The 26,220-nt window shown below is 40.3% G+C and overlaps 1 protein-coding gene across 2 annotated transcripts in view; it reads left to right on the top strand.

The window, feature by feature from the left end:
- RBMS3 (RNA binding motif single stranded interacting protein 3) overlaps window positions 1-26,220 on the top strand; it is an 860,525-nt gene that overhangs the window by 786,309 nt on the left and 47,996 nt on the right. The gene's annotated exons all lie outside the window — the stretch shown is intronic.

Here is a 26,220-nt window from a genome sequence, read left to right as displayed (position 1 = left end):
GCCCGTTTTGAGCAATATGGGTTTTTGCCCGGAACGGGTATCTGAACGTGGTTTCGGGGCAACTTTTGGAGCTTTCTATATTTGTCCCACCTAGTTATGTGTATCTGGTGAGTTTGGTTGACTTTCCTCATTGGGAAGCTGCCGTTACGGCCCGTTTTGCGCAATATGCATTTTTGCCTGGAACGGGTATCTGAACGTGGTTTCGGGGCAACTTTTGGAGCTTTCTATATTTGTCCCACCTTGTCATGTGCATCTGGTGAGTTCGGTTGACTTACCTCATTGGGAAGCTGCCGTTACGGCCGTTTTTGCGCAATACGCGTTTTTGCCCAGAACGGTTTTCTGAACGTGGTTTCAGGGTAACTTTTGGAGCTTTCTATATTTGTCCCACCTTGTCATGTGCATCTGGTGAGTTTGGTTGACTTTCCTCATTGGGAAGCTGCCGTTACGGCCCGTTTTGCGCAATACGTGTTTTTGCCCGGAACGGGTATCTGAACGTGGTTTCGGGGCAACTTTTGTGGCTTATTGCATCCCTGCCATTTAGTTATGCATGACTGGTGAGTTTGGTTGGTATCGCTCGTTCCCTAGTGGCCGTTCCGGCCATCCCATTCTGTTCCGGGCGTCGTTTTGGGAGTTTTGGGGTTAATAGTGATATAATATTGGTATGGTTTTAGTCCTAAAATATTGTTCTCAAGTGTTGCTAACACATGCCACTGTTTTTGGTATGTTTTTTTAATATAATGGGGCTGTTCCGGCCTGTTCCGTTCCGTTCCGGCTTTTACACCGTCCCAATTCTGGAGAATGCTGGCTGATTGTAAAAAAGCTGCAGACTGGTTTTTGTATAACTTCTACTCATGTGGGTTCTATGGGGCTTAATTAGAATAAACTTGTAAAGAATATATATATATATATATATATATATGTATGTGTGTGTGTGTGTGTGTCTTTAGTAAACATCTAATTACAGAAATATGCCACAATTTGGCTTTCTATGTGAAAACAACAACAACAAAACAACCATGGATCTCTTGCTTGTAGCCCAGTTCCGCGTGGTTCTGTATCTCCAGGTGCTGAGTATTTTGGAAGTCCCTTTTGTAAATTTTTTTCTCAACTTTTATTTGACAGGGCAATCCCCAACCGGTAACACAACAGTTTGGAGTATTAGCCTTGCAATAATATAATTAGTACAAATATCAAAAATGCAAAAAAATGATTCCCCACCCCCTTGAAATGTTATTGTATACAATTAACAGTACAATTCACTGTTAAATTATCACAAGGTGATAAGAGCTTATAATTAAAGAGAAATTCTTCTAATATTCAGCTTTCAACAGAACTGGTTCTCTTTCTTTCAGCTGTTTCTTCTCTAGCCGTCCCTCTGAGTGAGAGCCCCATCTACTCCTTAGGGATTACACTTGCAGCCCTGCTGCTCTCTCTTTGCTCCTTCCTGCTAGTATGACTGCTAAACAAACCAGGAAAGGTTTGTTTAGCATGTTGTCAAACCAGGGATCATGGTTTGTTGTTCTCCTTACAAACCAGGATTTGTAAACCAAGAGCGAATCCTATTTTGCAAACTTGGCTTGTGAGAGGAGCAACAAGACAGGGTCCCTGGTTCGGACAACACACAAAACAAACACTTCCTAGTTGGTTTAATGGCTAGTGGGGAGGAACAAAATGGAAGTAACCAGGCTGTGTGCACCAGCAGGCAGCTTATCCATGATAAGCCAGGATTCTCCAGAACCTGGGATGCTTGAGCTCACCAGGTTTCTCTGAACTCCACTTTGAAGCCCAGTGTGCCTTGTTCCCATTTTCATTTGCGACCTAGTTTGGTGGTGTGTAAGAGGGGCAGGTGGTGGTGTTTCTGTTCATTTTAGTAGACATTTTTCCAAAAGTGTGCACGTTGACTGAAGTGTGAAAATGTGTTATCTTTAGGGAAATGTGCATTTTAAAGTACATATTTTCAAAAATACAATTTTCTCAACTCAGTCAAAAGCTTGGGAATGTGCAGGTTTATTTGGAAAAATCTATTCCTGTGTACATTTGGGGTTGTGAACAGGGCAAGTTCTGATGATTTCTGTTCTGAAACAAAATTCTCAGATATCCCTGCCTGCTTATCAACCTGCGTGAATGTGGCAAATGAGTCTTACTTCTTAACTGATATGCAGGTGATGTGGATACAGCACTCCAAAACAAAACATCCAGTTTAGAAATGTATAGATTAAAAATTTTAAATGTATAGGTTTAAAAACGTCTCTCTCTAGATAGATAGATAGATTTTAAAATGTGAAATGTTTCAGTATAAACACCAGCTTCAGTCACTTACTGCTTAGCGAATATAAATAGGGTTGCACTGCATAAAACAAAATTTTATTACCGTTTTGTATAAAAAGTTTAGCATTTTGTACAGCTTTGAAAATTCCTACCAAGCTTTTGTAATGAACTGTGAGCCAGTATGGAGTAGGGGTTGGATTTACAGAGCAATCATTTACATGTCTACTCAGAAATAAGTCTCACCATTTTTCAATGGGAATTAATCCCGTGAGTGGGAGCATCACAGCTTTGGGGACACACAGTCAAATACCTCCTCAGCCATGAAAGCTGCTAGGTAACTTTGGGCCAGTCACTTTCACTCAGGTTATAGTTGTGAGGATAAATGGGGGCAGGAACCATATGCTGTCTTGAGTTATTTGAAGGACAAGTGGAACGCAAAGTAAATAAATGAAATAAACAAAGTATTTTTGTAAGCAGGTTTAATACCATGGTGTGTGTGTGTGTGTGTTTTCAATTATAAGGCAAGCAGGCCTTTGCATGGAAGGACAAGCTGCTACTAGCAAAGCCTATTGTTCCATAGCTATCCTAGTTCAATTTGCATTTGACTGGATTAGAGCAAAAGATATGCTAGCTTCTTCAGTTGCCTGCTTTTGATTGACAGCTCTTAAAGAGAACCTCCTCTTCTGCTTCTGCTTCTTCTATTTCTATACCACCCAATAACTAAAGCTGGGTGGCTCCTAACAATATGCAGATAAAAACAACAATATATATATATATATATATATATATATATATATATATATATATATATATATATGCAAAAATTAACAGTTAAAAACAATTACAACAGATTACTAGAGATGTTCAGACAGCTCGCCTGGATACCCCATCGTATGCCATTAAATTCCTTGTGTTAGAGGACAGTCTTAACCTGGCACTGAAAAGATGTCAGGCAGGTCTCAGTGGGGAGCTCATTCCATAGTTGGGGGTCACCACTGAAAAGGCCCTCTCTCTTGTTGCCACCTTTTGTTCCTCACTCGGAGGAAGCACTTGGAAGAAGGCCCCAGATGTTGATCATGGTGTCCAGTTATGTTCATGCTGGGAGAGATATTCTTAGGCTTTCTATGACCATCATGTCCCATCCTTTCAGCCATCCTTGTAGAACTTCTAAAGTTTAGCTATATTTATTGAACTGCCTTGTGGTGTTTTACACAGTGCTTTGGTTTTCTCAAAACCAGCAAGCTTCTTATGTTATGCTGTTCCTCAGTAAAGAAACCATCCTGCAATTCTTTTGAAGTCAGGTATGGGTCAGCCATTTTGAAGTACAATGAGAAGCCAGCAAGGCATTTTAAATGGCTTGCTGGCTTCTGGTTTCCCAGTCATGGGCCATTCTCCAAGTAAACTTTACCTTAGCAGTTTGTATGCAGCATTCACACCTAATTCATATTATGCACCAATATTTCAGGGAGGCTTTTAGGGCTGTGAAACTTTTAGATGGTTTTGGATTGTGCAAAGGGACTATTGTAGAGGGACTATAACCCAGTGGTAGAGCACACAGAATGCAGAAGATCCTATGCGTAATCCCAGGCATCTTCAGATTCAACCCATCCCCCAACCCCGCCATGTTAAAAAAAAATTAAAAAAACAAGAAGGCATCTGGAGAGGCCATTTTGAAGTCTTTTTTAGGCTTAGTGCTCCTTAGGGAGCAACAAAAGGGTCAAAATCAGCTTGAAAACAAACTAATTTTGACCCTTCTGGTGCTCTGAAAATTGTTTAACATTTTATTTTTCTTAATGATTTTTTTTTGGTGCTGCGGTGGGGAATGTGTGGCCCATGGGGGCAGGGAATGGCCCCTGGATGTCCCAAAGTTGTCCACCACTGGGGTAAAAGGGTTGTGTAGCAGGTGATGGGAGAGATCTCTGCTGGAGACCCTGAAGCCCTGCTACTAAGATGACAATAGTGGGCTATATGGACAAATTTTGATAGGGTAAAAGGCAGTGACATGGGAGAAGTTTCTGTGTGCAACATTTATTGTTCCTAAATTCTGCAATGGCATCTTCTCAGAAGTCTCAAAAGAACTATTTGTTAAGTTTCAAAAGAACCATAAGGCCTTGGAGTGTGAACTGCAAACTAATGAAGGCAGCCAAACCATTGAGAACTTTATATGGCATACTGGAGGGAAGGTTACTGCACAGTCCATTAGCAATGCACCAGCATCTGCTAGTCATTGCTGATTGGAGGACCCTTGGCAGCTCCTGGCCAGTTTGTGCTTCCCAGCCTTGAGCTAATGCAATCGCAACTCCTACAGTCCAATGATAATGCACATATAGTGGTTGTTGGCTGAGGATTGCTGGTGCGAGGAAACCAACTCCAATGCAGCATGTCAATGAACTGTACCTAGTTTAAGCTAGAAATTCAGAATTACAGGGATGGTTTGTTGCTGCTGCTGCACCATTTCAAGGCTGCCTAATCAGTATACAAGTGTGGCTAATCTAGAAATTGATTGTTTTCTAGCAAACCGCTTCTCTGAAATGGTGAAAACCGTATCTCAGTGACATACTGTGAATTTTATTAGGCAACTTATCTCATCCATTTTATGAAGAACATCATATGGGAATAGAGTGAAGGGCGAAAAGATTTACTCTGCTTTTATTTTCTTCAAAATTTAGACTATATCATTTCTTTTTGTTTCATTTCTATGAGGAAGTTAATAAGGTAATAGCTGTGCCTTCCCAGACTAATTTAGACCTGTGATGGAGTAATCCCAGTTGACGTGAAAGCATCGCCAAGCAGTCTGATCTTCATTTCCATTAGATGTTTCATCTGGTCACTTAAAAAACCAAAAAAAAAAAAAAAGCTTCTTCATAGACATAGTATATTGTTTTTATCTGCTAATACATTTTAATGTGACTGCTCGGCTATTAACGGGCTACAGTTTCACTAGAGAACAATTCAAATTGATTTTGTTTCTAGCAAAGAAATGTATTAAAGTGGCTTCCCAGTATAGGAAAGTGCTCACATGGTTGAATTGAACTTGTATTGTGGCTTATGCATCTTGTAATGGGAATCAGTACCTTTTAGTGAGAAGTGGAGATTGATTGAATGGTTCTGTGGCTATCGGATTAATCAGGTGCGCTTAGCTTCATCCTAGGCCCTGTGTTTTTTAATATGAAATGGCTCGGGTTTTTTTGAGACGCAGCACTGCTAGGAGATTAATCTATCTTCCTTTAGCGCTGGCTACGTTCCTTTCAGAAATGCTTCCTGCTTGAAGTAACATTACTCCCACGCTAGAATTGCTTCTTTTTTATGTTTTGTTTTTAAAGGATGTGGATGTTCTCAATTCTCTTTCTCTCTTTCTTTTGGACTTGGATGTGGTCACTGAGTTCCTATGAGATCAGAGGAATGGAATGAAAGTGTCCGCAATTGACACTTGAGCGATTTTCACAGCTGGATGCACACCAGCTAGAGTGGGCGATCCCTTGCAGATGAATTAGCTCGTTGAAATATGTGATACAAAACATCTGTTACAAACAGGACAAACAACCTCTCCCCCCAAAAATGTGCCTTTGAAGACAGCGATTGAAAGTGAGCTGTTTCTAATGACACTCAGTGAAATGTTGAGCGGGCAGCACGTCCATTCTTTTTCCAAGCCTGGGAAAAGTTACATATTTGTAATATTTGCTGCTTAATCAAGTGAAAGAACCCAAGTTGCATCATCATCATCTTCACAATTTGCTTCCTGGCATTTCTATTGAGAGCCCATTCTATTATTATTATTATTATTATTTATTTATATAGCACCATCGATGTACATGGTGCTGTACAGATAACACAGTAAATAGCAAGACCCTGCCGCATAGGCTTACAATCTAATAAAGTTGTAGTAAACAATAAGAAGGGAAGGAGAATGCAAACAGGCACAGGGAAGTGTAAACAGGCACCAGGAAGGGTGAGGCTAACAGTATAGAGTCAGAACAAACTCAAAGTTTAAAAGCTATAGGGAAAAGAAAAGTTTTTAGCTGTGTTTTAAAAGCTGTGATTGAGTTGGTGGTTCTCAGGTGTTCTGGAAGAGCATTCCAGGCATGAGGGGCAGCAGAGGAAAATGGACGAAGCCGAGCAAGGGAAGTAGAGACCCTTGGGCAGGCAAGAAGCATGGCATCAGAGGAGCGAAGAGCACGAGCGGGGCAATAGTGTGAGATGAGAGAGGAGAGATAGGCAGGAGCTAGACCGTGAAAAGCTTTGAAGGTCAACAGGAGAAGTTTATATTGGATTCTGGAATGAATTGGGAGCCAATGAAGAGATTTCAGAAGCGGAGTGACATGGTCAGAGCGGCGGGCCAGGAAGATGATCTTAGCAGCAGAGTGGTGGACAGAGACCAGCGGACTGATGTGAGATGAGGGGAGGCCAGAGAGGAGGAGGTTGCAGTAGTCCAACCGAGAGATAACCAGTGCGTGAACGAGAGTCTTGGCAGAAGAGACAGACAAAAATGGTCGAATCCTGGCAATGCTCGGGGGTCAAAGATAATCTTTGTGTCCTGGGCACCTTTTATACAGCCCGAAGTCCCAGATGAATAGCTTTTAAAAACCAAGCAAGTAGACTTGCACAATAACTGTTATTCTAACTCTTTTCTTGCTAGCTCTGCTTTCATACCAGCTGTTTTCAACAAAGTGCAATAGAAATTCATTTCTGTCCATGCGGCTCAGTGGCTGAAAATGCCCTGAAAATGTGTTCATTTACAGTATGAACTGTTCAATACCAAGCCAAATCTAGAGATTTTCCTTCATCTTAAATAACCATATAAATCATAGGCATTCCCACAGTATTTTGTTTGGGGGCTGCTGCTGCATTTAGAAGCCTGTTCTTTTTCTTCAGTTACTTGCAGATAATAATAAAGAAATATCAATAGTATGTGTCTCAGGACTAAACAAACATGCTAAATGCAAAAAGTACGACAGATTGCCTAAAACAGATCAATCAAAGGTAGATGCACGTTGGTTATTACAGATCGATCAATCACAGGCTTTTTGACAGTTTCTGAGTGGCACAATACTCTTTGCAATATTGTGTACTCTGTGCAAGCTCAGCTATGGTGAAGGTCCAAATAGAATGCCTGAGATACATATTTAGGAATTTTGTTTTATGATTTTTCTAACAAAAATAAAGTTAAAAATGATTGCACAGAAAACAGGTATCTTTCAGAGTATATAATCTATAGTAGTTTACAGGGACTATTTCATTACCATATTTGAGTAAAATAAATCAACTGGTGGCTGAAACCACTTAGGTAATAAAGGTGATCATAATTTAAATCACAGATAAATGGGGCTTTACATTTTGCCATTGGAAATACAAATTAGACTAATTATTTACCATGTTAAGAGATGGACAAACCATCTGTGGCTCTCTTTGGCTTGGCTTGTGGTTTTGGTCTGCCTTTGGGAGGCAGAATAAAGGAGAGATGTCACTCTGCTGGATCCGCCTCTTTGGCCCCACCCCATCATTACACTGATTGGCTCAGCAGTCCCTTCCTGGGAAGGAGCTGCTGTTGTGCAGCTGCTCTTTACCAGCCTTTCTCCCTTTACTGAAAGCCTGCTCACTCCCACAATTCATCGATCCCTGTTAAGGGGAAACTCAGCTTTTCACCCCAAAACTTGAGGAAATCTGGGGGGAAAACCCTCCCCAATAAACTCCAAACAAGCTCATTAGATATCTTTTGAAGGTCTGCCACTTGCCTGACTCTTCTGTCTTCCTAACCCCACTCCCTGCCCACTACCCATTTTCTCCCTAACAACAACATCTGCACCACTCTTAACCACCCATAACATATCCCCTTACCTATGGCAAGCAGGAGAAGTGATGGCAAGAGCAGAGCAGAAAGAAGGCTTCTCTCCCCCTTCTCTCTTCCCCTTCTACCTCCCCAAATGATTGATAAGATGCAGTGTACCATGAGAGGGGGAGTTCTTTCAGGGGTCCTTACAATTGCTCCTGAAAGAAGGCCCATATGATGCAGCATTCCCCTAAGATTTAGAGAATAGGGACCACTGAATTTTGATCTGCAACCATGCCTTTTGGTACCTAGGGGGAGCCATATCTTTCACAAACAACCCTTTTCTTATATTGGGAAACCTCTACTACCTCACACTCTCATTCCTCCTTTTTTTTTTTCACTTTCAGCTCCTCCCCTCTTCACATACTAGAAATATACCAAATCACACCCTTTCTTTGTCACATGATTCTTCCATTCTACTGCATCATGAAAGAGGCGCACCAAATCTTTTCCTTTCCTTAATTTTTGGGCAAGATCTCTAGAAAGCCTTTGGGATCCTTCTTTTTCAACACTTTCTCCTTATCCCATTTTCCCCTTCTCACATTAAACACACAAGGCCTCAAAATGTTATATTTTTGCTCCTTCCCCATATTTTATTTTTTTTAAAATACATTGAGTATTTGACATTCCTTTCAAACAGAAGCTCCTTATAATGGAATGAATGACTTCTGTTAGATCATTAAAGTTTCTCTGGTATTTGAACTCATATAAAATAATGTTTTGTTTTGTTAAAAAAAATCTTAACAGGATCCCGCTATTTATGGTATTTGTATAAGAACATTTAGATGTGTGTATTCACTGTGGGATAATAATGTGTAGGATGTGCGTTAGATATCTGCTATCTATCATAAACAATGCAGGCAACAAAACAAGATTCACTGAAATTGAAAGGGGATCTAACTTGGTTGGAAGATTATGTTACTAAACAGCTAAATAAATACAATAAGAACAGTAAGTCCATTGCTGCTGAGAATACAGCACGGCTACTCTATATGGTTCCTTGAATAGGGTTGCAGATAGTAATACTTCAGATGAATGTGTATTTTTACAAAATATTTCTTCTGAACATATTATAATGAAACATATTATTTCTTTTGTTTGCTTTGGCCAGGTGTTTTGTTGTTGTTGGAGGGGGTCAGGTGGGTAGGCGGATTAATAGTGACAGAGTTCTCTCTAGGATCATCTCTTCTCCTCCCAAAGCTCATATACTATTGCGTGTTTATTGAGTCCTGCAGCTATTTATCCAACCCTTTCTTAAGAAGCAAAATAAAAGATGAAAATCATAGTGACCTTCAGACACTTTCTGCCAGAGCTTAATGTAAATATTTCTGTACCTTAGTACAACCTTCTCCAAACTGCTGCCCTCCATACGTGCTGGACCAACTCCCATCATCCCCTGCCAGCTTTCCACCAATTTACTTGAAACAGATGTTAAGCTAACTAGCCTGTAATTTCTCAGATCCCCTGGATCCCTTTTTTAAACATCGGCATTACATGGGCCACTCTCCAGTCCTCTGTTACATAGACTGCTCTTGTTAGAAGTTCAGTATTTTCACATTTTTGTTCTTTAAGAACACTAGGATGGCTCCCATCTGGAGCTGGTGATTTGTTGGTATCATTCTATCAGAAAAGTATCTCAGGTTGAAATATATCAGTAAAAGTACTAAGTAAAAGAAAGAAAGACTTCGTGATACCTCCATTTACTCTGGTCATCTCAGTTTTCTCCATGTAGACATTTGTTTATAACAGAGAAAAACATAGTAGGATCATTCTAGTTTTGTTTTAATGTACAAAAACAGAACAGAGTTTCTTCAAATTTTAGATAAAAAATAATATAGCTAAAATATTAAGACGTCTGTGAGAAAACACGCCCACCCTGCTTTTCATAAAATTATTTCCAATGAGAATGAATTTGAATATTGGATGTCAGGTGCTGCTTAAGTCTCAAAAAGTTTGTTACACAAGACAGCAGAGTATAACATCACTCTTCATATGAAAGGACTGATGAAGGAAGAGGTATTTCCTTCATTGTTTTTTTAAAAAACCCACTAACAGCGAAAACCCCTTATGAACCTTGGAAACTTTTAAAATCTGATTGTCATTATAGCGTTATGCAAAGCCCTTAACAGTGCAATCCTATGTGTGTCCACTCAGAAATAAGTCCCATTGAGTTCAGTGAGATTTACTCCCAGGTAAAGATTTATAGGATTGTATCCTAAGGGGACAATCCTATGCAAGTTTAGACAGAAATAAGTCCTACAATTCCCAGCATCACCAAACTGTTATGCTAGCTGGGAAATGTTGAGAGTTGTAGGACTTATTTATTTCTAAACATGAATAGAGTTGCCCCCTAAACATGCTTAAAGTAGTTCTTTGGCTTCTAGGGCTCATCTCCACCAAGCAGGATATTGCACTACGAACGCAGTATGAAAGCGGTATATAAAAGGCAGGAGCCACACTACTGCTTTACAGCGGTATTGAAATGCACTGACAACTGTTGAGGCCCATTGGCACATACTATATACTGCTTTTATACCGTTATATCAGTGTGGCTCCTGCCATTTATATACTGCTTTCATACCACTTTCATAGTGCAATACCCTGCTTGGTGGAGATGAGCCCCTAGTCTAAATGTTTATATGCATTGTATGTCAGGCAGTCATTCAGCATTTATGTATCATTTAGCGTAGAAGGTGCTACACAGTATCATCCAAACCACTTGTTTGGAAAGTTGTCAGTCCTTAGTCATTTATATGGTTAATCTTGTGGTTTTCAATAAAGCACAATATAATAAAAGTGATCCTTTACATCTACCTTACTTCACCTCACTTTGAAACTTCCAATTTGGGGAAAGTTGTCTCTAGAGCATCAAATACAAATACCTTGCTTGTGAATTACATAGGTTTTTAACCTTCTGTGTTCTGGCGATGGCTGAAGATGACCTTTGAAGATATCAATACACACACATATAGGGGATGCTTGAGGAATTCAATCTTTGTGAATTTCAAATTGAAGTAAGCTGCACCTTTCCAAATTTAGTTACCAATTTTTGCCATTCCTGAATGCTATAACACAGTTCTTGGCTTAAATAAACAACAAATCAAAACACATTTGGGAATGCATATTTTGAAGAAAATATATTTAGGAATGCATAGCTTGAGAGAAAATGTGTTAAAATACTACTTAAATGTGTATTTAAATGTGAATTCTCATGGGGTGTTCTTTTTTAAAAATGATAGATTACAGTGGAAATGGGATGGAACAGACCAGTGGGGAACCAATTCACCCATTGCTACATGTATAACATATCTCTATAAAGTATATATGTGAGAAGCACACAGCTATGGAGGAAAAAAATGTTCAGTTAAAGGAATGTGTTGTTGTTTACAATATTTATACTGTCTAATTATCTAACACAGATTCCAGAGCGGTGAACATAGGTATAAACAGTAAAACAAACAAAAAAAGATTAAGAAAAGCAAATTAAAATTGTTCAATTTAAAAACAAATGAACCATAAAAATTGTGGCTAGTCGGTTGAGGAAGGCTTCTCGAAACAGAGTTGTTTTCAGGAGGTGCTGGACGCAGCCTAGTGTTGGTGCCTGCCTGAGGCAGAGTTCCATAGAGAAGGGGCCACTACACTAAAGGCTCTTCTCCTGGTGGACGTGTTGCTGTAGTATATGAAAGCTGTAAATTTTATGATTCTAAAGTATAGTTAAGTTTCAGTCTGTGTACTTTGAACTTGGGAAGTGGTGGAACTCAAACTTGGGCAGTGGAGGAGATCACCAACATAGTGATGATTTAGAAGCAGCGAGAACAGAACCTCTGGGCCCATCAGAAATGAGTAGTGCAATGTGGACTTTGATCTAGGACCAGGAATGGGACCACTGAGTGATAGATCATCAAGTGATATATAGAACATTTGAAAGTGTCGGCACTTTCTTTTATGATGTAGGTCAAAAGAACATTAACATAATCCATCATAAAATCAGCTGTTAGTTGGATGGGGGGGAGGTTGTTTTGATGGGGGGAAATCAAATTAATCAAAAAATGACTTTCATTTGATGTATTCAATTAACTGTGCAAGTTAAAGCAACAATGGCTATTTTGCATATGGATCTATTGCTTTTTTAAAATTTACATTCCTTTGAAATCAGGGGATGAGCTCTAGAGGGACCACTACTCAGCAGGTGAGCTCTGCAGGGACCACTACTCAGCAGATAAGCAGTCTTTTAAATAAACAAACATGCTTTGCTTTGGTAGTCCTGATTAATGAGTACAATCAGCAGGACTATTCTCATCACATATAATCCTACTCACCTCCCATCCATGAATGCCATTCCTGATCCAAAGAAACCTCTCGGTGATTAAAAAGAATTCAAAACTTACCATTTGTAAGTCAACAGAGGATGCCAACTGCAATAGTAACATCCTAACACGAGTCATGTTGTGTGTTTTATTTAGGGATGTCCATCGTTGGGAAATGTGGTTCTTTTTGGCTCAACAGAGTTCCACAGCTTGATTTGTGTTTGTGAGCCGGGAACCATTTTTGTGCATTTTCTCCTACAGGTTCTGCAATTTGCACAAATTTCTGAGCTGTTTGCACAAATTATGGCTGAATTTGCTCAAATTGCAGAACCTGTGGCGAAAATGCACAATGTGCCTGAAAAATCTGCTTGATGCGGAAAGTGTTGGGCACCGCCCCAGGAACTGAGATAAAGTCTGGGGGAGCCAAACCTTGGAAAACCCATCAAACTCCACACACACTCTGACAGACATCCCTAGTTTCACTACTGAACCTCTTTATTGCTGTAATGGCTTTCCTTATTTCATACATGGATAACACTTACACTCTCTGACTGGAATATTCCTGTCTCATCCTAATTTCTTGTGCATGATCTTGCAACAGTGAATTCCCTCATGAAGATACTGTTCGCGAGTGGAGAAGGAAGCATGGAATAAAGACTCAGACACCAGAGCTTGGGATAAACTAGGACCTCTTTATTTAAACAATAAGGGAGATTCAGCCCTTCCCTGGAAGCGCATGTGGAAGTGCAGGAATCTGTATGTCCTTATCTTCGAACCAGAGAGGCCAATGGTCGAGCGGGGACAGCCTTTACCGGCTCAGCCCTGCCGTTCCCTCACGTGGCCCATTTGTGCCTACACATGAGGCCTTTATTCACCTCCTCTTCTCAACCACTCTTTCCGCCCAAGCTGTGCCAGTTGAGTGGGAGAACTGACTTTTAAGGATAATAATCAAAGCCATTTCCACAATATAGCTGGGGTGGCTGTGCATCTATTGTATCCACTTTATTTTATTTAAAATAATCCTTAGCCTCCACTCAGGGAAGAAGCCCCTCCCAAGGCAGCATACAACAGTACAACACATAAAACCAATTATGAATGGGGATCCAAAGAATTGTGAGCAGAAAGGAACAGCTACTAGTGCTGCCCTGCAAATTCTTTCACAAAAGCAAGAGATCGCACAATTAGATTGTTTAGCAGTTCTAATGCTTGTGCGTCTGCATAAGTGGTTGTGCAAGCTCTGTGCTCAAGCAGAATATCTTTTGATTTGTCAAGAGAATATTTGATGTGAATTTTACTCTATACTAGGGGTGTGCACGGACCCCCCCCCGATCCGCTTCTCTTCCAGATCCGCAATTTGCGGATCGGGCCACTTCACTCTGCCCCACTCCGCCTATAGTCCGCTCCGCTCCTCTGCGGAGCTCCGGATCCGGATCGGAGCTCCGCTTTTTCTCCCCATAGGCTTGCATTGAAATCCAAAAAAGTCCACAACTTTTTTCTGTTAAAGTTAGAAACCTCAAGTTTGGCACCATGACACCTCATGGCCGTACACACACACATGCCAAGACTCAAGCCAATCCAAGCGTCCCCTGATTTTTGGGGAATTTATGAAAATCGGACACCCCATTTTCAGACATGGACTGTTCTCCGATAATTTGACAGATAAAAAAATTGGAAGCAGGCACCCTCACAGATGCCATCTAGATCCACAATAATGCCAAGTTTCAAGCAAATCCCATCATCCCCTGATTTTTGGCGGGGCTTAAACTTCTAACGCACCACCCATAACCCCAATTCACACCCCTTTCGATATCTCCGTCAATTTTCACGTTAGAAACCTCAAACTTGGCACCATGATAGATTATCCATGAATACACATGCATGCCGATACTCAAGCCAATCCCATCATCCCCTGATTTTGGGGGAATTTATGAAAATCGGACACCCCATTTTCAGACATGGACTGTTCTCTGACATTTTGACAGATAAAAAAAATAGAAGCAGGCACCCTCACAGATGCCATCAAGATCCACATTCATACCAAGTTTCAAGCAAATCCCATCATCCCCTGATTTTTGGCGGGGCTTAAACCTTTTAACTCACCCCAAATCAAGTCCCATGCTAGAACTACGTCAATTTTCACGTTAGAAACCTCAAACTTGGCACCATGATAGATTATCCATGGATACACATGCATGCCGAGACTCAAGCCAATCCCATCATCCCCTGATTTTTGGGGAATTTATGAAAATCGGATACCCCAGTATCTCAGGGATTTAAAGCTGCAGACAGCTCAATGGGGCCATTTCAAAGGAAATCCCAACATGCCATGAATTGGGGAGTAGAGATAAACCTATATGAATCTTCTTCCACACTTGAAAAATTTATTTGGAACTTCCAAAAGTCTAAGTGAGCGCAGGAAGGACTTATCCCCTGAGTCAAAGCAAGACACACACAAACCATCCCTGCGAGGCAGGCAGGGAAGGAGGGAAGGAAGACAGGCAGGCAGCAGACATTTCTGGGGGCATAAGGAAGTGAGCCAAGGATAGTTTCAAAGCCAGTAATGCAAACCATCCCTGTGAGGTGGGAGCAGCACAGAGAGATGCCTTTTCTTTTGCATCCCATAACTAGGAGGCTAGGAGGATAAGAGTAAAGCTTTGTGATCCTTGCTTCAGAGTTGATTGACTGCACTGTGATCACAGCCATTACTAAACAACAAAATAATAATGTTAATAGCAGTACTAATTAATATTAATAGCAACAATAACAACAACAACAACAACAACAACAAAGGAGTTGAACCACAATGAAAGCCTGCCTGACTTCACTGAAGAGGAAAAGCCAGGAGAGCTTGGGCTATGGGGTGTAAATAATATAAAATGGAATAAATAAATAAATAAAGGAGAGGTGGAATTAAAAGCAGCAGTGTTGCTGAATAAACAACAAGAAGAATTTTTTTAAAAAGGCTATATCTGTCTTTTACCAGTAAGAGGGAAGTGGACGTACCCAGGGGGAGGGGGAAATACTGCCAATTTGACTGTCCCTGTCTAGGGACCACTCTATAAGAAGCAAATTTATACTTCAACTCATGATAGGCATTGTTTCTCCACTGGTTACTCTTTGGAGGGCTCTGATGACCCTCCAAGGAGTGCACTGGGCACGTCCACATGCCCTAGGGGACCTCATCCCCTTGCACCACATCTATTCAGTTGTTCACCAAGGTTAGGGTGGGTAGCAGTGCTGTGTTTCCTATCTGTTATTTATTTGCTTAGTATATGATTTCAGGTTGTGTTTGTGCATTTGGTTTGTGCATTTGGTGGGGCTACTGTTTTAAAAAACACTGGGAAAAGTCCGTTCAGACTAAGAAAGAGAAGTTCCCAGTATCCCAAATATCCCATTTTGCCTATCCCCTCCTCCAACTTTGGGATCATGTGATCATGACCAGGAGTTGACTCTACCCCTCAGCACTTCAAAAAGGTAAATTTCCCGGGAGTTTTTTACCCAATTTTTTAAAAAAATCTAGCCAGCGAACCGCACCACACAGAGAGGCTCAAAATGACCCCCAGCCACGACTCTCTAAGCACAAGAAGTTTCAGAAAGATAGCTTAAAAAACAACACAGTTATCCCCTATTCTTTTCCGCAATGCAATCCTATGGATGAAATTTTCCAAAATGGCGATCGGATTGCGCAGCGAAAAGAGAAGCGCTCCGCCTATGGGCGCTTCTCTTCGACATGCTTCTAAGGGTCCGCGGTCTGCTTCTACTCCGCCTCTGGGCAAGGCGGAGCAGGCCAATTCGCTTCTGATTCTCCGTTTCTAATCGGAGCGGAGCACATGCCTACTCTATACAAGTGTACCCCTCTTTTCTAGTATCAGTCCCACAATGCATGGGGAAAAGGAAGACAATTTGGTCATTGTTCATCTATTCTGCATTAAGTATACAAACTCATCTGCTCAACAGTTTAAGACAATGCCCTGGTTCAGACAACACGCTAAACCATGCTGTTTCACCACAAAATGGTTAAGGGAATGCATTAAGGTTAATGCATTCCCCTAACCATTCTGTGGTTAAGCGGCACGGTTTAGCGTGTTGTCTGAACCAGGCCAATGATAGTCATTATTACTGGAGAAAGCTCTTTTGGATCTAATCCTATATTTTCTGTTTTTAGACAATTTTCTCTCTCTTGGGTCTCAATCCTATGTCTAGACCAGAAAACACGGGAATGGGGAGTTGTAGCACTTTATTCTGTCTAAATATGCATAGAGTTGCACCCTTAATGAACTATGTTAGTAGAATAGTAGTGTAAACAATTTTTTATTTACAGCATTTTTATCTTGCTTTTTATACAGTTATTGTCTCTCAAAGGACTCACTTTAATAAAAGAGGAGAGAGAGAGAGAGAGAGGCCCTGTCACCAGGATTACAAACTAAAAAAATACCAGACACACAACGGCTGTCTTCAGCCTTGTCAGGTGTTTCAGTGTTGCTTAAAATGTGAGTTTTGGTTTTGTCAGTATTGTAAAATCAAATAAACAGAAAATTTAATTCAATATAAATTGAACTTTCCTCAAGTGAAATATACCAAAAATATATACCAAAAGTCAAGGTGTTTTTCCCTCTCTCTTAAATTTTGCAAACAGAGCTCTTTACTTTTGCATCATAGCTTCGTTAAAGGACCACAAAAGCCTGTGTGAAAAAGAAGGGGACATGATAAGTTTTTTCTTGTCAAAGTTACCCAGTGGTTTTGGGGGCCCTGTGGAATTTGAATCCTGGTCTCCTACATCTAAGTCCAAAACCAAAACATAGTACACCAGACTGACTTTTAATTGAAGAGATGACAGGTTATGTATGGCCCAGAAATTATACTTCTAAGGCATGCATTTGAAATTTTCCAAAAATCTTTGGCCACAAGCAATAAATCATTGACTGACTGACAATAATATTGAATTAACAATCTGCCTACTCAGATTAGTTACAAAGGGGATTTCATTTATAATATACATATTCAAAATTGTATGTAATGTGACACATTATTTTCGCTTTTGTAAACACTAAGCATAATGGCAGGTTAAAATGTAATTTTAAATGACATGCAATTCAATAATTATTAAATCAATAAAGAGAAATGGGAATTGAATGCTCTTTTTGTACGAAGGTAGGCTGGTACCTTCAGTGTGTGCTTGCCCTAGAAGCTGCCAATGTTTCATTATTTTTGACACATTAATTTGTTCTGCTTATAAGGGTATTGGCATTATGGTGTACCATGCTAGTTTGAAAGGGCACAATAGGGAAAGATGTCATTAGAGTTCTGTAGATATGTAAAATGCAGCTCTCTAGATTGTTCAGTTAGCGATAGTTTCACACAGTTTTACCATTGGAAGTTCCTTGCATGGGTCTTCTGCTCAAATCTTCTGTCCGAAAGCAAATAAAATGCAGTTGCTATTTCCACTATTTCTATTCCTCTCCTCCTACTACTGCTGCAGCTTCTCCAGGTATTAAAACCTCAGCATAATATGTAGATAGTACATAGAATACCTGGAGTATGTTTCTAGACCTTACAGCTAAAATGTCTTCAAGGGAGCGATCCTGTGGCCTCTAGAGAGAACCTGGTGGGGTGGAGGCAAAGGATACGTCAGTTTTCTGGATCCGAGTTTGGAGAGAGTGGTCCAACTTCAGATCCAGAAATCCACACTTCACTCCACTCTCTCTCACAGCTGATGAAGAAAGAACTGTGCAAGCTGTCTCTCTGAGATCAGAAGATGGGGGTAAAGAGGGTGTTCCAGTGAGTGGGTAGGGTAGGGTAGGGCCTAATCTACACTAAGCAGGATATTGCACTATGAAAGCGGTATATAAAAGGCAGAAGCTACACCAAACAGGATATAGCACTATGAAAGTGGTATGAAAGCAGTATATGATATGTGTCAATGGGCCCCAACAGTTGTCAGTGCACTTCAATGCCGCTATAAAGCAATAGTGTGGCTCCTGCCTTTTATATACCGCTTTTGTACCGCTTTCATAGTGGACTATCCTGTTTGGTGTAGATTAGGCCTAGGTCTCTCCAGCATCCTTTCCTCCCCCTCTGACATGCCCCAGCTAGATGGGCAAAGAAGCCCATCTAGAAAAAAAATACACTTTAAGAGGAGGAGGAAGGTAACAGTCTCTGCACTGCATACTCATACTCTCAGGAAATGTTCACCATTTCCCAAACTTGCATTCATGTTCAAAATTGCGCTTGCGGAAGTGCACACTTGCAGATCCACCACTACCCCAATCTGCATTTCCACACTTTAGACTGTGGGAGGAAATGTACTTTTTTTCCAATAGGAAAAAAGAGAAGACTCTCAAGTTCAAGAATGCAAACAAGCCCATCACTACTCTGAACATTCAGGTAAAGCCTCTTCACTCCACCCCCACCCACAAAAAAATATGCTTGGGCCTGATCTATACTACTGCTTAAAAGCGCTTTATAACAGTTTTGACAACTGTGTATGGAGTGCTTCCTGGGTCCCAAAACTGTTATAAAGGGCTTTTAAGCAATAGTGTAGATCCTGCCCTGGACTTCAGTGATTTTCTATACTATATTAGACATGTCTAAAAATAAAATCTGACTACCTGAATAATAAAGTTTTGCTCATTCAGCAAAAGAGAATGACATCTTTGTATTATTTTAGGAACCATACAGTTGTAGTACTCTTTACAAAGAGTAGTAATTGAGATGATCAGATTTTTTGAAGCAATAGTCAGTTCGTTTTTCTCTTTCTCTTTCCCATTGCCCTTTTATGGAATGAGAAGCTCTGCTATAATGCCAGAAAATGCATGTGAAAAAAGTTATTCTCGGAGCTATACAAAGTGAAAATGTTAAATCAAAAGACTTGCTTAGCAGGAGCTTTGGGGATGTTTATTGCTATCAATTGACTATTCGTATGCCAGGGCAACATGTGCCAGCAGTGGCCTTCAATGAGATTAAAGAACATTGAAGTGTTTTTCACTGTATTTTATAAGCTAAGTAAACTCTAGCATTTGAAGATATGGCGACAAAAGTTGTGTTTCCTTTGCTTTTGTCATTAGTCCGGTATATACTATCAGTTCATGGATAATAACAATATCAAACAAATTATATTACCATTAATGTGATGGCATCCTCTAACATACTACTCTCTTGCTTTCTAAAGCTAAATCAGAAGCATTGGATGGGACTTGACAACAACATTTTGAGAAACACATTTGAGACATTATGTCATAACAAACAACAAGCCATATTTCCTTAATTACTCATAACTGTTTACTTGTATGATCACATAGAAATCCTACAAGCTGTGGTGTAAACATCCCTCCTCCTACACTATAAACGGCCACAATTTCTTTAGTAGTGCTGGTAACATCCTCTTAATTCCTCCCTCTGAGCCATGTATGGACATCATGGGAAAGTAGATCTAGAGATGAACCATCAGCCTAGGTCCAATCCATGTCCATTTTGCATTTATTCACTTGTGATTCCATCCAAATTTTGCATCATTTTGTGATTTAAAAAAAAGAAAATTGCATGAAAACCACTTTTATTTTTGTACAGACCTTTCCCTAGCGTACATATTTTGTACGTATCTTTTCCTAAAATACTCATTTTTGGTACACATTTTTTTTAATTTATTTTTTTTGAATTTTACAATTTTTATTATTTTCTACAGAAAAAGACAAAACAAAACTTCACAAATTTAACAACAATACAATACAACTTGTAAAAGCATTTTTTTTTAAGCTGAGGACTGTGCTGAGAAATTCAGAGAAGTGCAAAATCCAAAGAATATCTGGAATTTGATCCTCATGTTTTGGAAAGTGAGAATTGGGTTGGTTTGCTTAAAATTGCAGACCAAACGTTTAACAAAAGGTTAAATGTTATCACTGTGGCTATGCAACTAAATGAATAACTGGTTGTCTCTGTGCTGAGGAGTTGTTTTCCAGTCAGAACTGGAAGAAGAGCATAACATTTCCCTCACAAAATGGTCACAGTGAGCAGGTGAGCAGCTCTTCTCATAGTTGCATACTCACTATACACATTACAACCTGGAAAATGGACATCTGTATTCACTATGAGTCTCTTTTGGAGACATTGCAAGTCTGTTTGGTGTCCAGCCGTAATTTTGGTTCAAGTTTCTATGGTCCTAGGTTACTATTAGTCTTAAACTAATGAATGAATTCTGATTTCATGTATTTATTTATTTATTACATTTATATACCGTCCCATAGCCAAAGCTCTCTGGGCAGTTTAAAAAAGTTAAAAACAGTGAACATTAAAAAGTATACAAAATTTAAAACCATCAAAAACATAAAAACAACAGCATATAAACAACATTATCCATTTAAAACAAACAGTTCTGGGGTTCGTTAAAAACAAACTTAGTGTTGTAAAATGCTGTTAAATGCCTGGGAGAAGAGAAAAGTCTTGACCTGGCACCAAAAAGGTAACAGTGTTCATGCCAGGTGAGCCTCATTGGGGAAATCATTCCATAATTGGGGGGGGGGGGCACCACTGAAAAGGCCCTCTCCCTTGTTCATGAGGTTTTATATATTCTCAACATTACAAAATGTTCTCAGCATTACAAAAAGGAAACAACAATTTTTACATTATTTCAGAGATAATAAGTTTGCCAAGCAGTAATACATTTTCAAGTAAATTGTAGGATTTGGCTTTCAAGCCTGTAGAGAGTACATCTACCAGATGCCTAAGAACCCCAGTTTTCATATGCATGTGTGTGTGTGCAAAGGATCCTATTTCTTGTTCTCCTTATGTTGGAGAGGTATATATTCTAAAACAGGGCTCAGCACCTTCAGAGGATCCGAGGGCTAATGTCTACTCCTTAGAATCCACCAGGGGGCACTTCATTGCTGCCCAAATCACAGCCACTGAATTACTGCTGAATTTTGGTGGCAATGAATTCAGAATTTGGAAGTGAGAAAAAACCTGGAGGTTCTGGCAATTTAGTGGTGCAGTGATGGCAATTTGAGGGCAGCAGGGTCACAGAAAAGGAAGGGACCATTGGTCACATATTACCAACACCTATTCTAAAGGGTGAAAGTATCTTCTAAAAGCTCTGAAGCTAGAAGTGGGCTCTGGAAAGCGCAAGAATGTCTACTAAAAGGCACTTTCACTACTCTTCACGGCTTTCTAATCCTTCAGATGAACTCCAGTCCAAACTTTACTTATCGACCACCCAAGTGTGATATTGTTTCTTCTGATCTTGTATTTTATACTTGCCTTTTTCGGGCAGAGTACCAACCTTAGGGTAAACTCCAATTCCATTGTTGCTGACTTTGTACCTGCAGAATATGATTGGTTTATTATTATTAGGCAACGTATTTGTATTCTGCTTATGCTATATTGTTTGTATTGTGGAATCTAGGGAATAAAGGTTCAATCCTATGCATGTTTAGAGAGAGAGAGAGAGAGAAAGTCCTACAACTATTAGCATTCCCCACCAGTATGGCTGACTGGGGAATGCTGGGAGTTGTAGGCCATTTTTCTCACTAAACATGCATAGGTTTGCACTCTAACTGCATAATTCTATGCATGTCTACTCAAAAGTAAATCCCATTGAATGCAATGAGCTGCACCCCTAGGTAAGTGTGATTAGGATTATAGTAAATGAAGTTCCCTGGTTGTTTGCTTTTTGTTGTACCAAAATTAAATAAATTTAATGTACTTTCTTATAGACATTAAGGAAGTACTAAAGACATCAACTGCATTTGTACTTAATGACATGAACAAGCCACAGCAATCTTCTGGCTCATGCAGCTGGGAAGAGTTGGTAGCTTTCACTTCTGCTTCTGCTTAACTGTGGCTTCTTGTGCCATTTGGACCAATGAATATTGACATTAACTATGGCCATACCTAGACCTAAGGTTTATCCTGGGATCATCTAGGGTTCACCCCTGCCTGAGCACTGGATCCCCTGTGTGTCACCTAGATGAACAGGTCTGACCCCTGGATGATCCAGGGATAAAACTTAGGTCTAGCTATGGCCTATGTTTAGTTACAAACAAGCCAACTTCACACCATAGATACTGAAAGTGGCTTGTTCAACTTAACCATAGTTAAGATTAAGTGCAGTTCCTGGTCCTGATGACACCACAACTTGTGGTTAATCAGAAGCTTTCAAGCTCCTCCTCCTGACCATGCAGGAGGAGGAGAGGGAAGAAAGAATGAACAAGCTTCAGCACATTGCACTAAACTATGGTATAACATGACATACAAATGCACCCATTGCCCTCTTTCTACCCTACATCTTTTAGATTAATATAAATTATCACTCAATATGTGGATATCTGTTTTCATAGTCTCTAGATTTGGTGGGTTTCCAGGGGAAGGAAGTGTCACTTCCTATTGAACAACCACCTAGAGAATGGCTTTACCTGCTTGGATCATCTACATAATCATCCTCATCCCCGAACTGCTGAGTAAATATTTTAATATAACACCATCCATGCCCAGATGCGTATGACATAATACACAATTCAAAAAGAAGTGATAAGGAGGGAGCAGGAAAGCTAGCAAATTCAGGGTTAATTCTTCATAATTTTATAATACAAAAACATAATAAGATTTTTTAAGGCAATGGCGATTGATGAAAAGTCTTCAGAGTGGGGAAGCAATAATGATGTTAAATGTCCTTTCCCAGGCTTTAGCTGTTATTTATTCATTTTTATTTTATTTATTTCATTGCTGTACCCCCAATAATCAAAGTGTTCTTGTTATTGCTATTGTGGTAGCTGTTCCAGGTGTGCTCCTTGAAACTCCATGCTGACCTAGCAGAGAGTACCCCTCCTAAAAGGGGAGTTACCTGGCAACCAGGCCCAGGTAGCACCAGATTATGCAGTTCTTATGGGGCAAGATGCCCCTTTACCCAGGCAACTGGGTCTGCAGCTTCTAGATTTTCTGAGTGGCAAGGGGGACAGATATAAGCACTGGAGAGATGGTGATATAAAATGTCCACACCCCAAGGTCTTTGATGCAGCTGCTCACAGTTGGAGTAATTAAGAGGACGGTATCAGTAGGGCTAAAGACATGGTGGGAGAAAAAGTGGTAGAGGAGCTGTTATTTCAGATGTACAGCCACATCACTGGCTTGGATTTACAATATTCAATCACCAAGCATCCCTCGCTGCTGCCTGCCCTTGATGAGCTGTCTCCAGAATTTATGCTCTGCTGTAGTCATCAGTCTGCCACATCTGTAATCAAACCAGGTTTCCAGCCCCCCCCCCCCCCGCAACAGAAATCTCTGGGAAGTGAGACGTCTCACTATCAATGGGAACCTCTGGAATTAATTCTTGCTGTCATCATTGACAGCCAGATATTTCTCCAAACTACGTAGACCTTTAATTGATCAGCTGGATACAATGAAGTGTGTGTGTGTGTGTGTGTGTGTGTGTGTGTGTGTGTAGGCTCATTTTTTCCCAATTTCTATAAAAGGTGGGAAGTAAGATCACTGACTCTTTTTGAGAGGAGAGATGACTATTAGAGGCTGGATGGATGGGAGGACTTTATAGGAAGTATGTGTGTAAAAAAATCAGCAAGTTGACTGTAGCCTTGTGACACAACATATGAACAATGCTTCATTCAGTATCCAGATTGGTCTAAATTCAGGTTTACTGAATCATTTTTATAGCCAATATAGTATAGTTCGGTCTCATGCTAAGACAATTAGGAGCTCACCATTTTGGAGACAGTTTGTATTGTCAGACTACATTGTGAAAGGAAATTACCACCTCCTTGAGATAAAGGACATTGCATGCTATTGCCTCAAACCTTGCAGTAGGAGTCATTTGTTTGAGAGAGTAGCAGCAAAGTTATTATTGGTGGTGAGAGGATCTTCAGGCAGGAAGTTACCCAAAAGAGAAGATCATCAACTGGCTTATGAACAAAAATAGGAGGCAGTGTTTCGAGTTATGAACATAAGAAGAGCCATGCTGGATCAGACCAGGGTCCATCTAGTCCAACCCTCTGTTCACAGTGGCCAACCAGCTTTCGACCAGGGATCCACAAGCAGGACATAACAGCACCCTCCCACCCATGTTCTCCAGGAACTGGTGTATACAGGCATACTGCCTATATACAGTTCGGAAAGCAACAGAGAGAATGAATGTAAAAAGCCTGCCTACATGTGTGCAAGTCTGTTCTTGAGTAAAATAAATTCTATGTATCAAGGTTGCTCTCTCTCTCTCTCTCTCTCTCTCTCTCTCTCTCTCTCTCTCTCACACACACACACACACACACACACACACACACACAGAGAGAGAGAGAGAGAGAGAGAGAGAGAGGTGGGGAGGACCATGACCATAGCCTTCTGGGTTGGGGCATTATTGCAGGGGTGGAGTGAGGTGTCACCATCAGAAGTGAGAGTCAACTGCAGAGAGGTGGGCCAATTTTGCCATAGCCACAACATGGGATGGAGGAAGAAATGGTTTTTGCCTTAATTGGAGTAACTCTTTCATAGACTGGAGATGGATCTTAATGAATTTTTCTCAATACCCTTCACAATTTGGCAGAAGGAGAGTAAGTTTGTAGGTATTCCAGATGTGTCCTACACTCTTACAACAAGGAAACGGTGGTGGGGAAGGTCCCCAGGGCTGTGCAGCTCATGTGAACAGCTCTGCGGGAGCGTGGTATAGGTATCTCTGCAGGTCAGCTGGTAAACATGGTACCTGGTCTTAGCCTGACTATATCTGTAGGCATAATGCTTCACCATAGTAAAGAAAAGAAAAGAATAAAGCTTAAGCTAGCACCCAAGGGGCATTTGCAGCTGGATGCCAGACCAGTGCCTGGGGTAAAGTTGATTTGGGAGAGATGGAATTCCCTACCCCTCTGTATACAGTGATCCCAGATGATATTTTAATTACTATAACTAAAAAACATCTGACTTCTATGGGCCTGTTCAGACAACACGCTAAGCCATAGTTAGGCTGCTAACCCTTTTGCAGCAAGTAGTTAGTGAGCATGTTTAAACTGTGACTATGTAGCCACCATGGTTAGGAATGGTTCACATGACACACTAAGACATGCTGGGCAGTTCAGATAACACTTCAGGCTCTGGGGTTAGTGAAACTGTGGTTCTCTGGGGTTAGCACTAACCACAAGCTGTGCTGTCACACACAACACTTTAAGCCATGGTTAGAGCCGCTAACACTGCTGCAGATGGTTTGACTGTGGTTAGTGAGTGAGTAGGGTTTAGCAAATCACATCGCACAAGACACCTTAAATGCATCGCACAAGACACCTTAAACCCCAAAGCCTTAACCAGCAGGATTTAAGGTGTCTTCTGAACAGGACCAGTGTTTAGCTCAAACTGCTTAACCACCATGCCTTAGCATGTCATCTGAATCCAGACTTACTTAGGTCCAATTGATTTCAATGCATGTACTTTAAGTATGATTGAGTTGAGTTTCAACACTATGTATTTCAATAATTGGTAACAAGTTGGGAACCTTCAATAAGTTAAAAAGTGCCATTAATGAGGATTCATTCTTGTGATTGGGGTAGGGGGAACATACTCACTGCCATGTTAAATTGTACCAGTCAGAAACTGAATAATGAGAATAATGTGGGACATATAAATGAGATAACATTAAATGAGATTATTTCATATAGGCTATTCTAAACACTAAGTGAGGTGCATTTTGCTTTGCTTTGCTGTTCACATTTGTTTGTTAGAAGCAGGAAGCCAAATGAAACATGTATTAAGAACAGGTATATTTAATAATCACATAAGAATTGCAGTGGCATCAAACTGATGCATCTGAAAGCAGTTGCTCTACACTGGATTCTAGAAAAG

This window comes from Elgaria multicarinata, chromosome 1, assembly GCF_023053635.1.
Source record: "Elgaria multicarinata webbii isolate HBS135686 ecotype San Diego chromosome 1, rElgMul1.1.pri, whole genome shotgun sequence".
Lineage (NCBI taxonomy): Eukaryota > Metazoa > Chordata > Lepidosauria > Squamata > Anguidae > Elgaria > Elgaria multicarinata.
The sequence above is the reverse complement of the archived record's forward strand: the minus strand, read 5'-3'. Positions and strand labels throughout refer to the sequence as shown.